Source organism: Hydra vulgaris, chromosome 03, assembly GCF_038396675.1.
Source record: "Hydra vulgaris chromosome 03, alternate assembly HydraT2T_AEP".
NCBI lineage: Eukaryota > Metazoa > Cnidaria > Hydrozoa > Anthoathecata > Hydridae > Hydra > Hydra vulgaris.
Window position 1 is genome coordinate 4,715,625 of NC_088922.1, and position 19,168 is coordinate 4,734,792.

General features: G+C 29.5%; 1 long non-coding RNA gene across 1 annotated transcript; it reads right to left on the bottom strand.

Annotated features, from left to right (window-relative positions):
* Positions 1-12,730: 12,730 nt before the first annotated feature.
* LOC136077883 (uncharacterized) lies at positions 12,731-14,415 on the bottom strand. Its single transcript, XR_010637336.1, has 3 exons — positions 14,206-14,415; positions 13,638-13,738; positions 12,731-13,416 (listed from the first exon to the last, which is right to left on the bottom strand). It is a non-coding gene; the product is annotated as an uncharacterized LOC136077883 (long non-coding RNA).
* Positions 14,416-19,168: the final 4,753 nt, after the last annotated feature.

A 19,168-nucleotide genomic window follows, 5' to 3' on the forward strand; every position in this document is an offset into this window, starting at 1 on the left:
AACTATGAGTATTTAAATTTATATGCCTTTTTTTATTATCTAATATATATTTAAAAATCATATAATATGTATATAAAATATACATATATATATTAAAAAAACATTACATATATATATATATATATATATATATATATATATATATATATATATATATATATATATATATATATTCGATAACTTTAATTTTTTGATGTTCAGACATTCCTCCTGATGAGCCTACTGATGGTGAAACAAATCGTTGAAGAAAATTATATAAGTGATTTTACTAATTTATATATGAATATGTATATATATATATATATATATATATATATATATATATATATATATATATATATATATATATATATATATATATATATATATATATATAATATTGTTTACATTTAAATTAGTTAAACTTGTTTACATGTTTAACTAATTTAAATTTGAATATGTATATATATATGCATTAGGGTGGAGTGAATTTTAGTTTTTTTTACAATTTGTTTAGCCTGGGTGTGCAAAAGTTGTCTATTCATTTCAGAAATACTCTGGAAAAATATCAATGCTCTAGGAAATTATCTTGAGGTGCCTCGAGACCTTTATAATTTTAATGGGTCCTTAATATTGTGTAAAAAAAAATTTTTCAAAAGTATGTCATGTTGGGTCTCAAAAGAAACAAAATTTTATAAAAATTTCAAAAATAACAATTACTTTATAAAAAAATTATTATTTAAGATTTTTTTAAAACTATAATTAAAAAAAATAAACTTTTTTCATTTTTAGTTTAAAAGATCATTTTTTCTGCAATAAACTATAAAATAACAATTTTTTTTTAAAAATAATTGTTATTTTTGAAATTTTTATAAAATTTTGCTTCTTTTGAAACCTAACATGACATAGGGGAGAGTGGGGTATTGGCGAACACCTAAGCGAGAATGCAAATTAAAGACACCAATTATACAAAATTGATCATATTTATTGCTTATCAATTAGTTTAACTACTCAGTCACAAACCCTCAAAAGGAATTTTTAAAAATCTTATTATAAAACAAAAATTTATGCCAGAAATAAAACCATTGGTGTTCGGAATTACCCTGCCTACGTGGGGTAATTCCGAACACATTGGGGGGCAATCACAAGCACTGTTGTGTAATAGCGAATAAAAAGCTAATTGTAATAACTAAGTCTAAAAACTATATTATGCAACAAAAACAAAAAAAAGGAGTGACTTTATTTCCATAGAAGCTACAACAGAGTGTTACTCAAGAAAAAAGTTGCATAAAATTATCAGAAAAATTTAAAATCAAATTATAGTGAACAACATCCGCAGCTTCATTACACTACTGCACGTCTGGAACTGAGCATAGGATCCCTTCTCAGCAGGTAAAAAAAAATTGTCGAATTTATTTTTTTACAATGCTGTTTTGACCATGTTCGGAGTTACCCCGCGTTCGCCATTACCCCACTCTCCCCTACTTTTGAAAATTTTTTTACATAATATTAGGGACCCATTAAAATTTTAAAGGTCTTTTTTAATTTAAAGACATTTATAGTAAAATAAACATACTTAAATATAAAAAATATATATATGCTGCCATTAACACCGTATACTGGCGTTAACGGCAGCAAGGTCGAGGAGATGGCCCAATAAAGTCATTGGCCAAGGAGGAGGGGGAAGGAGTAGTTTGGGAGCGATATCTAGTTTGTTATGATTTAGGGTTCCGAGCAGAGAGAGTGCTAGTTCTTTTTGGCTAGCGGAATTTTTTGGTTAGCGGAATTTTTTCCGTGCTAGTTCTTTTTGGCTAGCAGAATAGATGAAAAGAATTGGTCAGTTTTGATATTTCTCCCACTACCATAAATTGATTCAGTTAGCTGTAGCACCATTTTTTTTCCTTGCCCAACTTGTCTTTCCCTAGCAATCATTCTTAAATAAATCTTAGCATTATTAAAGTAGCATAACTTTGAACAAGTTAACGCCCACACTATGATGCCATATTTTTCAGGGTTTTTTGGCATGTAAACTTTAATAGGCACTCGCCCACATGTTGGAACTATTCTTTCATCAACACAAACCATAAGGGATCTATAAAGCATTGGCGACAATTTGAGAAACTGCTCCCATATGTCTCTAAAAGCTGCTAGTTTATCACATTGACGTCTTTCAGTATGTGTTTCCTTGTTGTCGAATATCATGAACTTTGTGATTATAAATATTTATGTAAAGTATACACAATAATATAAACTTGTAAAGACTAAATTATAAATGAAGTCGTACGCACGCACTGTAGCAGGATTTGCTTTCGGCTGCATTCGCTCCCTCGCAATGTTTTCCCTGCCTCATCTATCATGTTGCTCATCAACCGCTGTTTTCCAAATTCTTCTCTCTCCGTTTAGAGAAGAGTATGTTTTCAACATACTCTTCTCTAAACATATCATGTTCTACATTATCTGAAACTACGTTTTCATTGTTATCTTCCAAAACATTACCTTCTAGTTCAATTCCCAAAGATTCATTTTCCAAATCAAAATTTACCAGACGTTTAAATATATTTTCATTCATTATATCTTTCTAATTTAGTACTAAATATATGAAATAAATATATACAATCCATATAATTTCTTGTTATGCATGATAAAAAAATTTCTGAGTCTAAAGCATAATTCATTACAGTGTATTTTATTAAATAACTAGTTTAAAGTACATAACTCAGTATATAACTTTCATATTTATGGCTGCATCAGCCAAGGGCGGTTGCAATAAATGTATTTTACTTGAAATGGGCCAGGCTGTTACCCAGTAGTAGAGTCATTATTTTTATATGACATTATAAACAAGTTATAAAGTTAGTAGAAGTCTGGGAAGCTCATGCTCATTAGGTTTAGTTAAACCTCATAACTTTGAAAATTAATTTTGAAATGGCTGCATTAGCCAAAGGTTGGAGTTTAAGGGTTAAATAAAGTAACAACTCATATCCAACGGTTTTTTAATAAATACCCGCATTTAAAATTTAAAAAAACGTCTTGCCAACTCTTCACAGTAACGTAATCAAAAGAAAAAATAATTAAAACGTTTCTATAAAAAGTAAGTATAATATTTTTATCTAAAGACATTTATAATAAAAAATACATACTTATATAACTATAAAAAGTATATATGATATTCATTAATGCTTTGAATAACAAATCATAAGCAGTGATTTATTACTTTATTTAAATGCGTTTCTACATAAAAACATAAGTAAAGATAAGAGCTTTCAAAAATATTTTTTCTTCAATTTTTCTCTACAAAGTCTATTTTTTCCAGTTTATTTACAAAACTAAACAGCTTCTTAGGAGAACTTTTGGTTTTTGTGCAAGCGCTATCTGTTTATTCATTAAAAAAATTGCTTATTAAATACAAAGTTTCGGTTTAATACTTGTTACGAGCCCAGGGTGTGTCAAAAAATCATTTTTTTATTTAATGAATGTTGGCATTCGTATCTTTCTTTAATGACAAACGTCTAATTTAATGACGAACATCTAAGGAAGTTTTATTTTGAAATAATTTTTATTCTAGTTAATAAGTTATTAGACATATCAGTCATGCTTATTGAATTTAATTAATTTTTATTTCTTCAAAACCATTTTTTACACATTTGCAAAGTGCGCGCAAATAATGAATTAATATGCAATGACCTAACAATTGTAAATTGTTATTCATTGATACTAAATAATGAATTTTTCTCAATTTAGTTTGCTAAACTTATTTACAAATAAAAAAAAATTGAAATAAGAGGAGCTAAAAATGATATAAAAGTTGTTTTGGCATTTCTTTTTAATTTTAAAGATTAAAATTTTACATTTAAAAATAAAATCACATTAAGTATTTAATAATAAGTTAATAAAAATATTATTATTGGCGCTCTTAAACGCAAAATAAAAAATAAAAACTATAATAAACATATTAGTTCTATATATTCTATTAGATTGTATATATTTCAGCCAAACTTAAAAATTCTTTTCAAACATTTCAAAAGAGCTTTTAATATGCAAGTAAAGATTACTTTACTTAAAGAAAAATAAGAAAATTAAAAAAAATAAGCTCGTTATAGAAAAAAGCAGTCATAATGTTTAAGCATGATTTCTGTTAAAATAATTGCAAATGCATTCATTTTAAGTGCAATTTTGCATGCTTTTGTTCATGCATGCAAAAGCCATAATTACCCTCTTCGATAGCATACTTAGTTATTTTACTGGAACAATCATATTTAACATGGTTCCTTTTAAAGTCTTTAAATTGTGTTTTAAAATTTTTTTATAACAATTTTAAACTGATTTTTTTTTAATTATAAATCTGTTTTTTTTTTTATAATAAATAAAAAACTATCATTTGCGTAATTATTTGGAAAAAATATTGCTGAAGTAAATTTTAAGCAAAACGCCAACATTTGCATATGCAAAAATTTAGAAACATGGCGTTCATTTTTCTGTCTTTTTTTTAACAAAGGTTTGCATGTTTGTAGGTTTGCCGCGCCATGTCAAATATATGTTTGTTATGTTAATATTACAAATATATATACAGTGGTGGCTCAAAAAATTAGAGCCACCCAACATTTTTACAAATTTTCATATTCTGAAGCTGATTTTCCCTATATTTTGTAATGAGTTAAATTTACAACTATTTATTTTGGATATATAGGATATAAATAATAGTAATTGACAAAAATATAGAAGTGTAACGTATATTTAGGAAAAATAAATAAGATATACAAAATATTGTACACAAAATCACTAATACTTAGTGTGGCTACCTTTTGCAGCAATTACGGCTTCAACTCTTCTGGTCATACTTTTGATGAGGTTTTGACAATTTTTTTTTATTTCCTCGCTGTGGTGCCAAACATTTATTAATTTTTCAATCAAATCTCTTTTATTTGTTATAAGATTTTTACTTATATCCCTCTTTAAAAATTCCCATAAATTTTCTATGGGATTTAGGTCGGGCGAGTTTCCTGGCCAGGGTAATACATGGATTTTTTCAGCCTCTAAAAACTTTGTTACAGTTTTTGCCTTATGGCATGGAGCAGAGTCGTGCTGGAAGGTAAAGTTCCCATTCGGATACCACTCCATCGCTTGAGGAATCATTCCTTCCTTCAAGACTTGGATGTACTGGTCCTGCGGCATTGTATTTTTTACAATGTATAACCTTCCAGTACCCTGGCTACTAATGACTGATCAGGCCATAATTTTTAGCGAGTGCTTCACTCTCTCCACAAGACAATCTTCATTGAACATATCACCTGTCCTTCTTGAGACGAAATTAGTTTTATCCATTAGAATTTCGAATGTGAATTCATCTGAGAAGCAAACCTAAAATTTTCAAAATTGGGGTAATATTTTTGATGAAATACTTATATTCTTTTTTTTTAATATGGTGTTCGTTTAAATGTTAATGTGTTTATGAAGAGAAACTGAGTACTTACTCTTTCCCAATCATCAGTGGTAAAATGGCGATGATTTTTAGCCCATTGGAGACGTTTATCCTTCTTTGCCTGGGTGAGCCTTGGTTTTTTGGCTGGTCTACAGGCCTTAAACCCCTGCTCCACCATTCTTCTCCGAAGTGTTGCAAGGGATATTGTTATACCTACATTGTTTATGATTTCCTTAAGCACTTTTTCGATTTTCTCCTATTTTCTATCACAATATCCCTTTTTTTTTTTCGGTGCGAGGCGTTGTAATTCGATTTCGTCCACAATTTTTTCTTTTATTCAATTTTAGTGATTGATTATTGTCCAGTTTTCTTTTAATCCTATTGACTGTTGCTCTGGAAACATTCACACACTTGGCAATTTGCCTGTTGGAATGATTTTCACTCGACAAATATCCTTGAATAAGCCCTAGTTTTGTGGAAGAAATATCTTTCTCTTTGCCCATACCTTAAAAACACCAATTTTTTTTAAAAATAGCAAAATTTACCTAAATATGATAAAAAAGTTGTAAAATAATGATAACTTACTTGTAAATAGAATATATAATATGTGTTGAATAGTAAAATAAACCAATTTTGGTGTAAAAATATAAAATCAACAAATAAAAACCTCCAGAAACACAACTATCGCCCAGTACAACACGTGCTAAAATGTGACATCTTCTGCAATAATGCAACTAACTTCACTCTAAACCGCTCAATAGTGTTGTCATTGTAAAAATATGTTCAAAACAAAGTAATTAACAATGCGAAATGACAAAAACTGGACATCCGTATGTATTTTAATTAATTTCACAGTCGAAACTCAAATATTGTCTATTTAGAGGATTGTGGGCAAGACCTGTATTCCTGCTGAGGCCTATATATATATAAAAATATATATGTATATAGATAAATATAAATATATATTAGTGTGTGTATATATATGTGTGTCTGTACATATATGTATGTATATATATATCAACCCTCGGAATTAGGAAAATTGAGGTCGGCAATATTTTGTCGACCTCAATTTTTTAGACGTCGGCAAAAAAAATTTGGTACAAAGGTCTGACCATAAAACATGGAAACGAGGTCGGCAAAAAATTGCCGACCTCGACCAATTTTTTGCGGACCTTAAACACTTTTAGGTCAGCAATTAGGTAGGCATTGCGGAATGCCGACCCTAATTCTGAGCAATGATATATATACATACATATATCTATACATATATACATATATTTATATATGTGTGTGTGTGTCTAAATACACATTTTGATCCATATTTCCATCATCGCTGAAAAGGACAGATTACCAGAATATTTGTTTGTTAATATGAAACTTTGCAAAGTGTAGTCGATAAGGCTTTGTTGGCTTTGTTGATGTAGGGAATTTTTCAAAGGTACTCTACCATTGTATCCAGCTCTTCTTAAGGCTGTTCTAATAGTTTCAGGATCCACTTTTAAATTGTAATCATTTTGCAGCATTCCAGCAAGTTTTGAAGCACTTTTTTAAGGATTCTGGATGACTGTTCTCAAAATAGCTTGTCGATGCAATACTTGAATTTTATTTGAAAAACCTGTATGTGGCATATCAGGAATTTTTTTTGTGGTTTGGTATTTCTTGATAATAGACTGCACTGTTGCATGTAATTTCTTTACTATTTCTCCTATGTTTTGCTGTGATTTTTCCTACTTCTATAGTCTAACATTAGGCAATCTAATTCTCTCTACAACTCTCATTTTTAATAATTAATATAACAAAAATAAAAAATATAAAAAATTCATATAAAGAAAAAATAATTTAAAAATTTAACTAAATCTAATTTATATTTAAAAAATTTCACTTTATTACTGATTTAATAACAAAATGAGGTTGGAGTGCAGGATGGACGAAAACTCTTTAGGCGCAAAAACAGGCATTGTTTATTTTTAAATGCTGTATTTAGTTTTCTAATCGTTAATTTGTAAAATCTTTTTTTTTACAATACTTCTTAAATAGTTAACTGATATATTTTAGTTGAAATTATATCGAATAACTATGATTATTTTGGATATGGAACCGTGTGCAATATTATTTTTTAAGAATTTGGTTATTGGAAGAGACGAGGGGGCAAAAAACATGATAAACGTAGGAAAAGTTGTCTTTTATTATGGATTTTACAAAAAAGTATATATAATATATAAATATTAGAAATGGTAGTACGCGTAATAATTTAATTATTTAATAAGATATGGGAAGTAACTTGAATATTTTTTTTCTCTTTTTAATTAATATAATAATCTTATTATTGTTATCTACAATGTACATAATGCAACTAATATAAATTGAGGTGAATCATAAAACATGGTCATTAAAATTTATTGGCATAAAGCTTATATCTGTGGCTTCTATCTTATATAGTGGCTGGATAGCTCAGTTGGTTAGAGCGTCAAACGAAAAGTTTAAACCCGGACTGTTGTATGATAAGAGTTCAAATCTTGCCACCACTGACTCAGCGCTTGAGTAGCACTTCTGTATGCAAAAATGTTGGTCAATAAAGGACGCTACTTTAGATTAGTCTTAACGACTATTTGTGGCTGTTCCTATGCTAAGCCAACAATATCTTCGGATATAAGAAAATTGTATAGAAAAATATATGTATGAAAATTCAAGTAAAACAAAAAATAAAAGGTATATCTCCCATTCCATTATTATTAAAAATCATAAAAATTGGTCAATAACAGGAAATGGTGTACAACTTTTCATGCGTTATAAAGTCAGTTTTATAGCTAATTTGTAGGATTCTTAGATTAGCTGTCCAGACATATAAAACATGGGTCTTGGTAAGTCTATTCTACACTGATCATTTCTATACTTTTTCCTTACTTCAATATTTTTTAGTAAGCGGTAGAAAAACTATACATATTGTTTACTTTTTAAAGTTAAAGCATAAAAAAGTAATTTATAACATAATTAACTTTAAATAATTTAAAATACTTTAGTAGACGTTGCTGAAACCGCTTTTTATAAGCGTTTCATATATTAATACCCGAAGTTGGTATTCTAAATAAGTTGGTAGAAAAAGTTTAAAAAAGATTTGGAATTAGACTTAATGAAATATAGACGATAATTCGTCTGACTTTTTTTCCCGTAAACTTCGGGAAGTCAGACGAGAAAACTTTGGTTATTTAAAAAAATTAATAATGGCGAAAAATATTTACGCTTAGTAGGTTTAATGACGGGGGTAATAAACTTTTTTTTTTTTTTTTTTTTTTTTTTTTAAACATCTTCGCTTCCAACAAGGCTGCAAGCAGCCACTAATTAAAGTTGGAAGTTACTGTAAGAGAAAAGATGAAGATTGTAGAGCAAGATAACGATTGACGGACGATTTAAAAGATTGCAAATTATATGAATCAGGAAAGCAAGATGAAGGAAGCGAATTCCAAAGAGCTGATGTTCGAGGAAAAAAATTAGACGAATAAGCCTTTTTGGAGCACTTAGGAACAGTCACAGAAAAAGGATGACACTTAATTGAATGACGAGTAACACGAGAATGAATTATAGTAGATGGCACAAGAGACGCTAGCTCTTTCGAGCAGTGCCCATTATAGTATTTGTAGAAAAGAGAAAGAGAAGCAACATTACGACGATGTGATAATGGTTGAAGGTTGGCTGCAAGAGCAGGTCCAACTAAGTTTACAATGCGTTTTTGCACCTTGTCTAAAAGAGAAAGGGCATCATTAGAAGATCCGCCCCAGATATGGCAACAGTATTCCATACAAGGCCGGATTTGAGATATATAGAGGTAGAGAATAGAATCCAGAGTAAGAAAGTGGCGAGCTCGATAAAGAGATGCAACCTTAGCAGATGCTAATTTTGCAACCGATTTGATATATGGTTTCCAAGAAAGATTGGAAGTAAGAGTTAATCCTAGAAGATGAAGAGTAGGTGACTCATCGAGTACATCACCGTTCATAAATATAGGAAGATCTAAATTATTGCGATAACGATTGGCTGAAAAAAGTTCACCAGCCACTGTGAGCCCCATGCTGTAGCATAAGTGAGATCCTTTTCAAGCTCAAATGCCCCCTCCAGGCAATCAGAGGGTGTTGGTTTCTTATCACGACAAGAATAAATGGTAGTATCATCAGCAAACAATGCCACCTTAGATGTGAGAATATCTGGAAGATCGTTAATGTAAATTAAAAAGAGTATAGGGCCAAGGATAGAACCTTGAGGAACCCCTGAAGTTACAGAATAAGAAGAAGAGTGTTGTCCATCGAGGACAACTTTTATGCTACGATTGGAAAGGAAGGATTCAATGATCTTAAAGATGTTGCCGGATACACCATAAGAAGAAAGCTTATGGAGAAGACCAGCATGACAAACTTTATCAAACGCTTTTGAAATGTCAAGAGCGATGGCCTTAACCTCTCCACCTTCATCTAAAACACGATAAAACCTGTCAGTTATTACTGTTAGCAAATCAGCTGTAGAACGAGAAGATCGAAATCCATATTGATGGTCAAAAAGTAAGTTATTAGATTCAAGATGAGAAATTAAGTGTTTGTTAATTAAAGATTCAAAAACCTTGCTTATGATAGGAAGAAGACTTATGGGACGGTAGTTAGACGAATCAGATCGCTCTCCAGAATTTTTGAAGATAGGGATAACAGATGCGGCTTTCCAGCAGGCTGGAAAACAAGACTCTGATAAGCACTTGTTGAATAGTTTTGAGAGTATAGATGACAGCTCTGGAGAACACTTCTGCAAGACAATAACAGGTATGTTGTCTGGGCCACAAGCTGTAGAAGAGTCTAGACAGGAAATCACTTTAGATACAGATGCTGAAGTGATATGAATGTCAAGCAATGAATCAACCTGTTTGTTGGCAATATCAGGTAGAACGCAATTAGTGGAATCAAGAGATGATATTGATGAAAAGTTTTTAGCAAACAGTTCGGCTTTGTCTTTAGGTGAGGTGACAAAGTCTGAACCATACAAGAGAGGTGGAATTATAGATTTGCCCTTATTATTGATATTATTAAAGATTCTCCAGAAGTCACGAGAGCCTAATTTTTGAGATGAGATACGAGATTTCATGACCTGAGAATAGCGGGTTTTGGCGTTAGACAAAACCTTTTTACAGTTGTTTCTAGCAGTAATGAACAGACGTCTGTTTTCTGGAGAATTGTTTTGCTGATAAATATGGAAGTAACGGTTTCGATTGGCAATCGCAGCAGCACAGTGTGAGGAAGACCATGGAGGAGAGTGAGGCTTGACCTGGAATTGTCGAAAAGGAACAAAAGATTCAATGCCAGCCTGAATCCACGAAGTTATATAAGAAGCACATTTGTCGACAGGAAGTTGAAAGATTTCTACCCAAGGGCCATCACGAAGAAAATCACGGAAAGAATCCCAGTCAGCTTTACTGTAGTTGTAAGAGGTTCGACAGTAGGGGTATTCAGGTGATGAAGAAGAATGAGATATTAGTTTTAAAGAGATCAAACTGTGATCAGAAGCACCTAAGGGTGAATGTGGAGAAACTGAGCACTGACTAGGATCAGAAACAAGACATAAGTCCAGTAGAGAAGGTAAATGATTCGGGTTGTCAGGAAAGCGAGTTGGAAAGTTGACTATTTGAGTTAGGGATTGAGAAAGGCAAAAGTTGTGGGCTTTAATGCCTGCAGAGTCACTGACACTAGAGCCAAGCCATTCAGAGTGGTGAGCATTAAAGTCACCGACAACAACTATATTAGCTGATGGATAAAGAGAGAGGGCTTGGTTAATATGATCAGAAATAACATCAAAAAGTGTACAGTCTTGAGATGAAGGAGATCGATATAGAACAAAGAGAAAGGTAATAGAGTGAAGTGGTGCTAAACGAAAGCACATGAAAGAATAGTCTGTGGATTCAAACCTAGTTTCACGACAAACAGGTGAATTCGTACGAATGTAAATGCCCAGACCAAGCATGTGACTATTGGAGTCTTTACGAATCAGAGGAAGATAGCCATCAACACTAAGATCACAAGATGAGACAGCCGAACTCAAATTAGTCTCACAAAGAGCAAGTAGGTCTGGTGAACTTTGCAAGAGATAAGACTCAACAGAAAAAAAGTTACTTCGAAGACCACGAATATTAGTGAATGATAGGTTTAGAGAACTTGGTGATGATGATGGTTTTTTGTGTTTTATAGTTTTTGGTACTTTATTCATTTTTAAATTAGATTGAAGAACTTGACTCAAAGCATAGATAGTACTCAAAACACCGTTTAATAGCCCAAGCAATTGCCTCATTACTACTAATAAACCCTAAGCCGTAACAAAGGGCTCCAAATGTGGCCTCCGCAATGCACACCAAAAGTACAAACAGGGACACCATCCATGCGCAACATGGCACTGTTAATACTTTGATATTTTTCAGCTGTTGATGGAATCAGCCTCTCTGAGAGCTACCACAGAGTTCGGGAAACCTGACTACCAGCCGGCCTCAGAACCATAAAACTGAGTTTTAGAGCTGTACCCTCATAAGGAGATAATAGAATGAGTTGCCTAGTCATAAAAACAGTGACACAAGCAAACCCATGCATTGAGTCAAGAAGATCCAGCATTCAACATCCTAAACTGGAAACAATGTATTAAAAATACATCTGCGCCAGCCTAATAGATGAAGAAGGGGTGCGAGGCTGGTCAACAGATAGAATCTGTTTACCCCTTAAAAACCAACTATCAACTATTTTCAACAAATTATCAACAATTTTATCAAATTCGAGATACGTCAAATATATCTTGTTAACCCGTATTTTTAACTTTCAAACTAAAAAAAGACACATTATTAAAGTTTTCTCTGATTGCAGATTTATAAAAATAATAATAAATTCATTTTTTTATTCTTACTCATAAGTAGTGGCCAAATTAAGTCGGATTAACTTCAAATTTAATCTATTCAATTCAAACATTTTGTTTTGCTTTTTATATACTCATAAGTTTCGGTGAACTCTTTTATTGCAATATGGTATCCAATTTTTAATAAATGGATGATAAGTTGTTTGATTTTCAATGCAATGAATCACGATGTTATATTGCTTTAAAAAAAAAAAACATACCATTAACGAAAAAAAGGTCACAACCTTCTGAGGTTTTCTTACCTCCTTCATTAAACGTGTGGATTTTATATCTTCATGATATCACACAAAAGTATTCATCCTATGATGATGATTCTATGAAAATTAATCTATGGGATATTAAGGGAAAAATAACAGAGGCTGACCTAAATATAGAAAAAATCATAAATGAAAAGCTAACTTATTCAAATAACTATCATTGTATTTGTAAAACATGCTATACAAATGTAAAAAGAATATTGGCAAAAATAAAAAAAAATTTAAATGCCATATCAAGAGGTTGTGAAATTCTTAAAGAAAACTCACAAAGAATATTGATATCTATACCAAAAGCAGAAAAAACGGATTGTAGAATATTTTCGAACTAACAAATGAAGCTTGATCAAAAAATATTTTTGAACAAACAAATTGAAGCTTGATCTTTGTATTATTATATTTTTCATCATTACAATCATCATCTGTTTTGGAATGAAATAAACCATATGGTCTATCAAGATAGCTTTTATATTTTTCTCCTAGTTCTTTGAGAAAATACCAATAAATTGATCTCACATTAGTCATAGTTGTAGAAAAGACTAAAGTTCTTTTAGCTGAATAAGTATTCAAAAGAATATGTTGAACAACTGGGTAGAAAAATTTCTCTGGATCTCTAGAGTCAATATGTATTAGGCTGTATTTAATATTTCTTCTTTCTGGTGTAGATTATATAATAACCAAATTATGCATACAAAGATTATCAATAATAAAGTCAGCAGTACTTTTAGCTGCAGTTGCTGTTGATGCCAATACTGGAATTCTTTTAGGGACAAGTGATAGCAATTCGAGAGTCTATTATAATGAGATCGAAATGCATCTGATTGTGTACTTGAACATCTATAACAATCACAGACAAATAAGGTATAAATAAAATCATGTAAATCACAAGATTTTACTTATATAATGCTATAGGTAATGTATTTATCTTTTCTTTCAATGAGTAAAATTTTATTAATTTTAATTTAATTTAATGTATTACAAGAAGTTCTGACATCAAAGTTGTAAATATCAATGTTTACTTTACATAGAAAATTTATCTATATAACAAAATCACTTACCACTTTTTCGCACAATGACTTTCATCAATTGCAACTGCAACAAGTTTCTGATAAATGGCTTCAGGTGAACAAAACATTACATTTGCTTCATTGTAATTTATCTAAAAAAAACAGTATACTTTTAAACAATAAACAACACTCCATAATTCAAAAAAAAAATTTACTTGAAGCATGTGTTCAAATAAAATTCAATTCAATATCAAATTCAATTCAATATCATATATCTAAATTCAATATCAGAATAATATAATATTTCATAATAAATGCTTAACACATTTAGAATTAATGAAATATAATAATGCATTTCTAATCTTCAATGCAATTTCAATCTAAATGCATTTAGCATTAAAAATTTCTCAATAGATGATTAATTATTTTCATTCACTAAAAAATATTTTACATGTTTTCTGCAGAAAAATGAAATCAAAATTCCAAAATTTATGAACAATAATTCAGAAAAAATGTACAATTTCTCAGGGTAATTACCAAGCAAAAACTAGACCTTCTCTAAAGAAATGAAAAACTTTATTTGGTAACTAAAATAATGTATAATAATGATAATTATTACCTCTGTTTGATCATCTTCAATATTTTTTCTTTGTTGATTATGCTTTATAGAAGCTACTTTGATTCCCTTTTTACTAAGTGTGTATATGTAACCTTAAATTATCTATCCCAAATCATTCTTCAGTTAAGTACGGTCATAAATCACAAACCAATGCGTAAAATCTTGGAATAAATTACCTCTTCACCTTAAATCACTAAACTCTATTACACAATATAAAACCTGTCTTCATGCTTTTTTTTTGGAGAGATACTCTTTGTAAAATGTTGGAATTATTGTGGATCATTTTTATCATTGCTTTTGTATTGTTATATAGTTATTATTATAACATTATTCTATATGTGTATGTATATGTGCATGTATGTATATGTGTGTCTATATGTGTGTGTACATATGTAGGTATGTGTCTATTTGTATATATGTATGTGAGTGCGTGTGTATGTGTGTATATGTATGTATGTATGTATATATGTGCGTATGTGTATGTATTTATGTATGTGTATATAGGTATGTATGTTGTATGTATATGTGTGTTTGTATGTATATGTGTGTGTATATGTATATGTGTATGTGTGTGTATATGTACGTATGTATATGTGTATATATGTATACATATGTATATGTATACATATGTATATGTATGTGCGTGTATGTATATATATATGTGTGTGTGTTTTTTTTGTGTGTATGTGTGTGTGTATATATATGTATATGTGTGTATGCATGTATGTGTGTGTATGTATGTGTGTATATGTATATGTTTGTGCACACACACACACACACACACACACATATATATATATATGCATGTGTATGTATATATATATGTGTATGTGTATATATATATGTGTGTATATATATAAATATATATATATATATATATATATATATATATATATACATATATATATATATATATATATATATATATATATGTATATGTGTGTGTATATATATATATATATATATATATATATATATATATATATATATATATATATATATATATATATATAAATGTGTGAGTGTATGTGTGTATGTGTTTATGTATATGTGTGCATGTATTTATATATGTATGTATGTGTTCATGTTTGCGTATACATATATATATTTATATATGTTATACATTTTTTGTAATAATGACTTTTATTATTATCATAACTCTTACTGTTAAATTTTGATAAATACTAGTGTTGTTCCTTATTATTATTGTTTTATATCATTATATAAATATATTTCTAATAATTACTACTATCATTCATATTTTATTATTATTAATATCAATTTAATTTGTATTTACTTTATATTATTATAATATCAGTTATTACTAATATTATTATTATTGACCTGTTATTACAACTGAAATTATTTTTATTTATAGTTATTATTTATTTATTGTTGTTGGTATTATTTTTGTGGTTAACATCGTTATATAATTTTTACAGTTACTATTATTTCTTCCTTTCCTTACAATTATCACCTTTTATCTGACTTTACTTTTCTTTTTATTATTACTATTTATTATAATTAAACTTGATAGGTGTTTACTTGAGATTAGTATCATTACTATTTGTAAATATCCTTGATGTAAGATCTTTTATTCAGAATAAATTTGATTTGATTTGAATTAATTTGTTTTCTTGATCTTTCATTCAACTCAAAAGCGGAGAAACAAATAAAACTATATTATTGCACATCTTAATACATATTCATATCGAATAATATCAGGTGCTTGTCTTTCCCTTAACAAGTTTAAAGTGAAGGTAAAAAAGGGTAGACATTGAAACACAATTGATTTTTCATTGCCTGATGGTTGGCAAACGAAACAATCTACGCAATTGCAGAGAGCTATTAAAGATTATTTTTGGTAATCCTTCAAAGATTTATACAAAATAACTCATAAACTATTTAAAAGCATACTCTAAATTATCTTTTTCGCTTGTCATATAGCTTCTGAATATCACTGATAATTTAATAAAATAAAATTTAGCGCATTTTTAAAATAAAACCTCCCGAAACATTACGATATTTCATAAAGATCAAAGCAAAGCCGCAGGAACATATTTGCTCCGGTAGACGATAAATTGCATTAGCGCAAAAACCAAAGTTTTCTCGTCTGACTTCCGAAAGTTCACGGGAAAAAAAAAGTCAGACGAAACATCGTCTAAATGAAATAATGAACTTAAGTAATTAAGTTCGTAATAGAACCATAGAAATGGTTGGTGTGCAATACACGTAAGTTTATTGCACACCAACCATTTCTATGTTTATTTATTACATAGTCTTATTTCAATATTTTTTCTTTTTATTTCAATAATTTTTATTAATTAGTAAAAACTAAAAATCTGTCAAATCTTTGTTTTGAGTCAATTATCAATGTTCAATACTTTATAACTTCTTATTGTAAAGTTGTAATTTAAAAAAAAAGAAAAACGTTCACAGACTAAATTTTTTTCTTTATTAAGTTTCTAATAAGTTTTATTACATTTTTACAGAACATCCACAGCTTATTCGGACCCTCACCCCTTTAATTAATTTTAAAATGTTAAAAAATAAATAAGTTTTGAATGTAAAATGTTTATGACATCAATAGAACTTTAAATTTGTACTTTGAACTTTAGCATTGTACTTCGAAAGCGCAGTAATCTAACCCTTTTGGCGACTAAGGTGGACTAATCTGTTTATTTTTAACATTAATTAATAACCAAAAGACGGAATAGCGTTATAAAACAGCAAATAAATGCTATAAATTAAAATTAAGGAGGTTTTGCCGCAATGCAAATTTCAAAAGTTAAACTTTAAAAAAGTGAAGATATCTTTAGAACTTTAAAAATGTTTTATTTTGTATTTAAAAAAATTAAAAAAAGAAATGTGGAAGCGCAATGATTTAAACTACTGTATTTTGCTTCAGAACGCTGCAAGCTAACCACTTCAGCCACTAAGGCGTATTGTTTGATAATTGTTTTAACACTTTTTAATAAACAAAAGACTTTACAAAACAACAAAAATAAAGTAAAAACTGTAAAACTTGATATGTTTTAACATAATGTAATTTGAAGTTTACATAAGTTAGATATTTGCATATGCGCTCGTTCACATTTTCTTATACACAAGTGCTGTGACTTTTTCTCACCATTAACTCCTCGGTATAATGGCTGCTGTGAGTTGTTTGAAAACACGCATGAATAAGTAACAGCAGCAGCAACAGGAGCTGCAACATTAAACTCGATATTAAAGTATTATAGGTTAATAGGTTCCCAAACAAATTTCACTTTAAACATGTTCTTTTTTTTTATGATCAATTTGGCGTCCTAAATATCATAATAAAAAAATAAATCATTTCCTGAGATATATCGGTTGAAAATATATTTGGATAGAAAAGAATCAGACTCTGAAATACCTTGAAAAATAGTGAGGATAAAGGTAAATCCAAAAATATCACAAATATTTTTGTTGGAACTGTGAATTAAAAAATATAGTATAACTGTTTTATTAAAATTAACATAGCACTTATTTTCTCTTTCAGCAGTAGATTGTCAAACAACACCAAATGATTCAGACATTTGCAATGAAAATTCAAATAATTCAGACCTCAATATGAAAAAAAATTATTAAGATATTGCCAGGGTTTCTTACACAGCTATTAGTTATGTGGTATATAATAGAGTTGCTGCAGCCATAAGTACTACTGCTTAAGCTTCTGCAAAAGGTGCAAATTTTTTAAAGAAAAATACTGATATGTTTGTTGATCACAGCAAAATAAATCAAAGACTAAGAAATGAAAGAAATCCTAGATAAAGTTGAAAATGTGGCAATGATAATATTTAATGTATTTTCTTTAATGAATGAAAAAGTATAACTACATGATTTAAACACAGTACATGAGAGACGAAGATAGAAAATTGCATCCATCGGGAAAAAAAGAAGAATATTGTTCAGTTTGTTTTGAACCCGGAGGTAAATACCAATTTAATTTCAATAACAAATCTGAAAAAAGAAAAGAAACTGCAGCCGAGCAAATAGCTGATAATCTTTACGAATGGATTGTAGATCATGATATAGTTTAAATACTGGTTGGAAAGGAGGTCCACTACCTTAAACATAAATTGGATCAAAAAAACTAATATCGATAATTTTAGAAGATTTGCTTTACAAAAGAACTATCTCTCTGACATCTTATGATTTCGCTTGACAGAAAAACTACATCTAAAAAGAACTTTTCTGGTTCTATCAGAAAACTTATGGGTAAGGTTACTAGCTTCAAAGTCAAAGATAGCCTAATAAAAATTGAATTTCCAAATGTAATGATAGAACTTGATTCTGATGGTGTAAAATCGCTTTCCGATGATCAAAAGTATAGTTGTGAAATTACTCATGCAATTAATGCTGGAGTTTTTCTAAACAATCTCAAAGAAAAAGAAATTGGGCCACATTCGCATGTATAATGTTTGATTTTTGCAAATAGAATATGTTAACTTTAGTGCTCAGAAATCTTAGTTTCACTTGAAGAAATATTTAATCTTCAACTTCTGGTGAAGTTCATTGTTGGAGTACATGCGCCACTTTGGTTTGAAATCAAAGTGAAATGAAATTGAACTGAAGAGTCTAACTATATACTTAAGCAATTTTAACTTTATTATCATCAAAGGCTAAGAGTTAAAGATAATGCTCTTGGATCTAGGGTTGGCATTCGGCAATGTTGACCTAAAATAGTTTGAGGTTGGCAAAAAATTGCCGACCTCAATTTTTCTAATTTCAATGACTGAGTTTGGAAAAAAAAAAAAGACAATATGCAATTGAAACAATTTTAAAATTAAGAGGAGGTTCAGAATACAGAAACACAATAAGAAGTAAGATGTAGAAAACATTATACAAGCCTTCACGGGAAGCACGTGCGGTTGCATTTCTTGTTCGTTCACCATTAAAGAAAGTTAACGCTTAAAAAAAAACAACTTGACCATGTTTT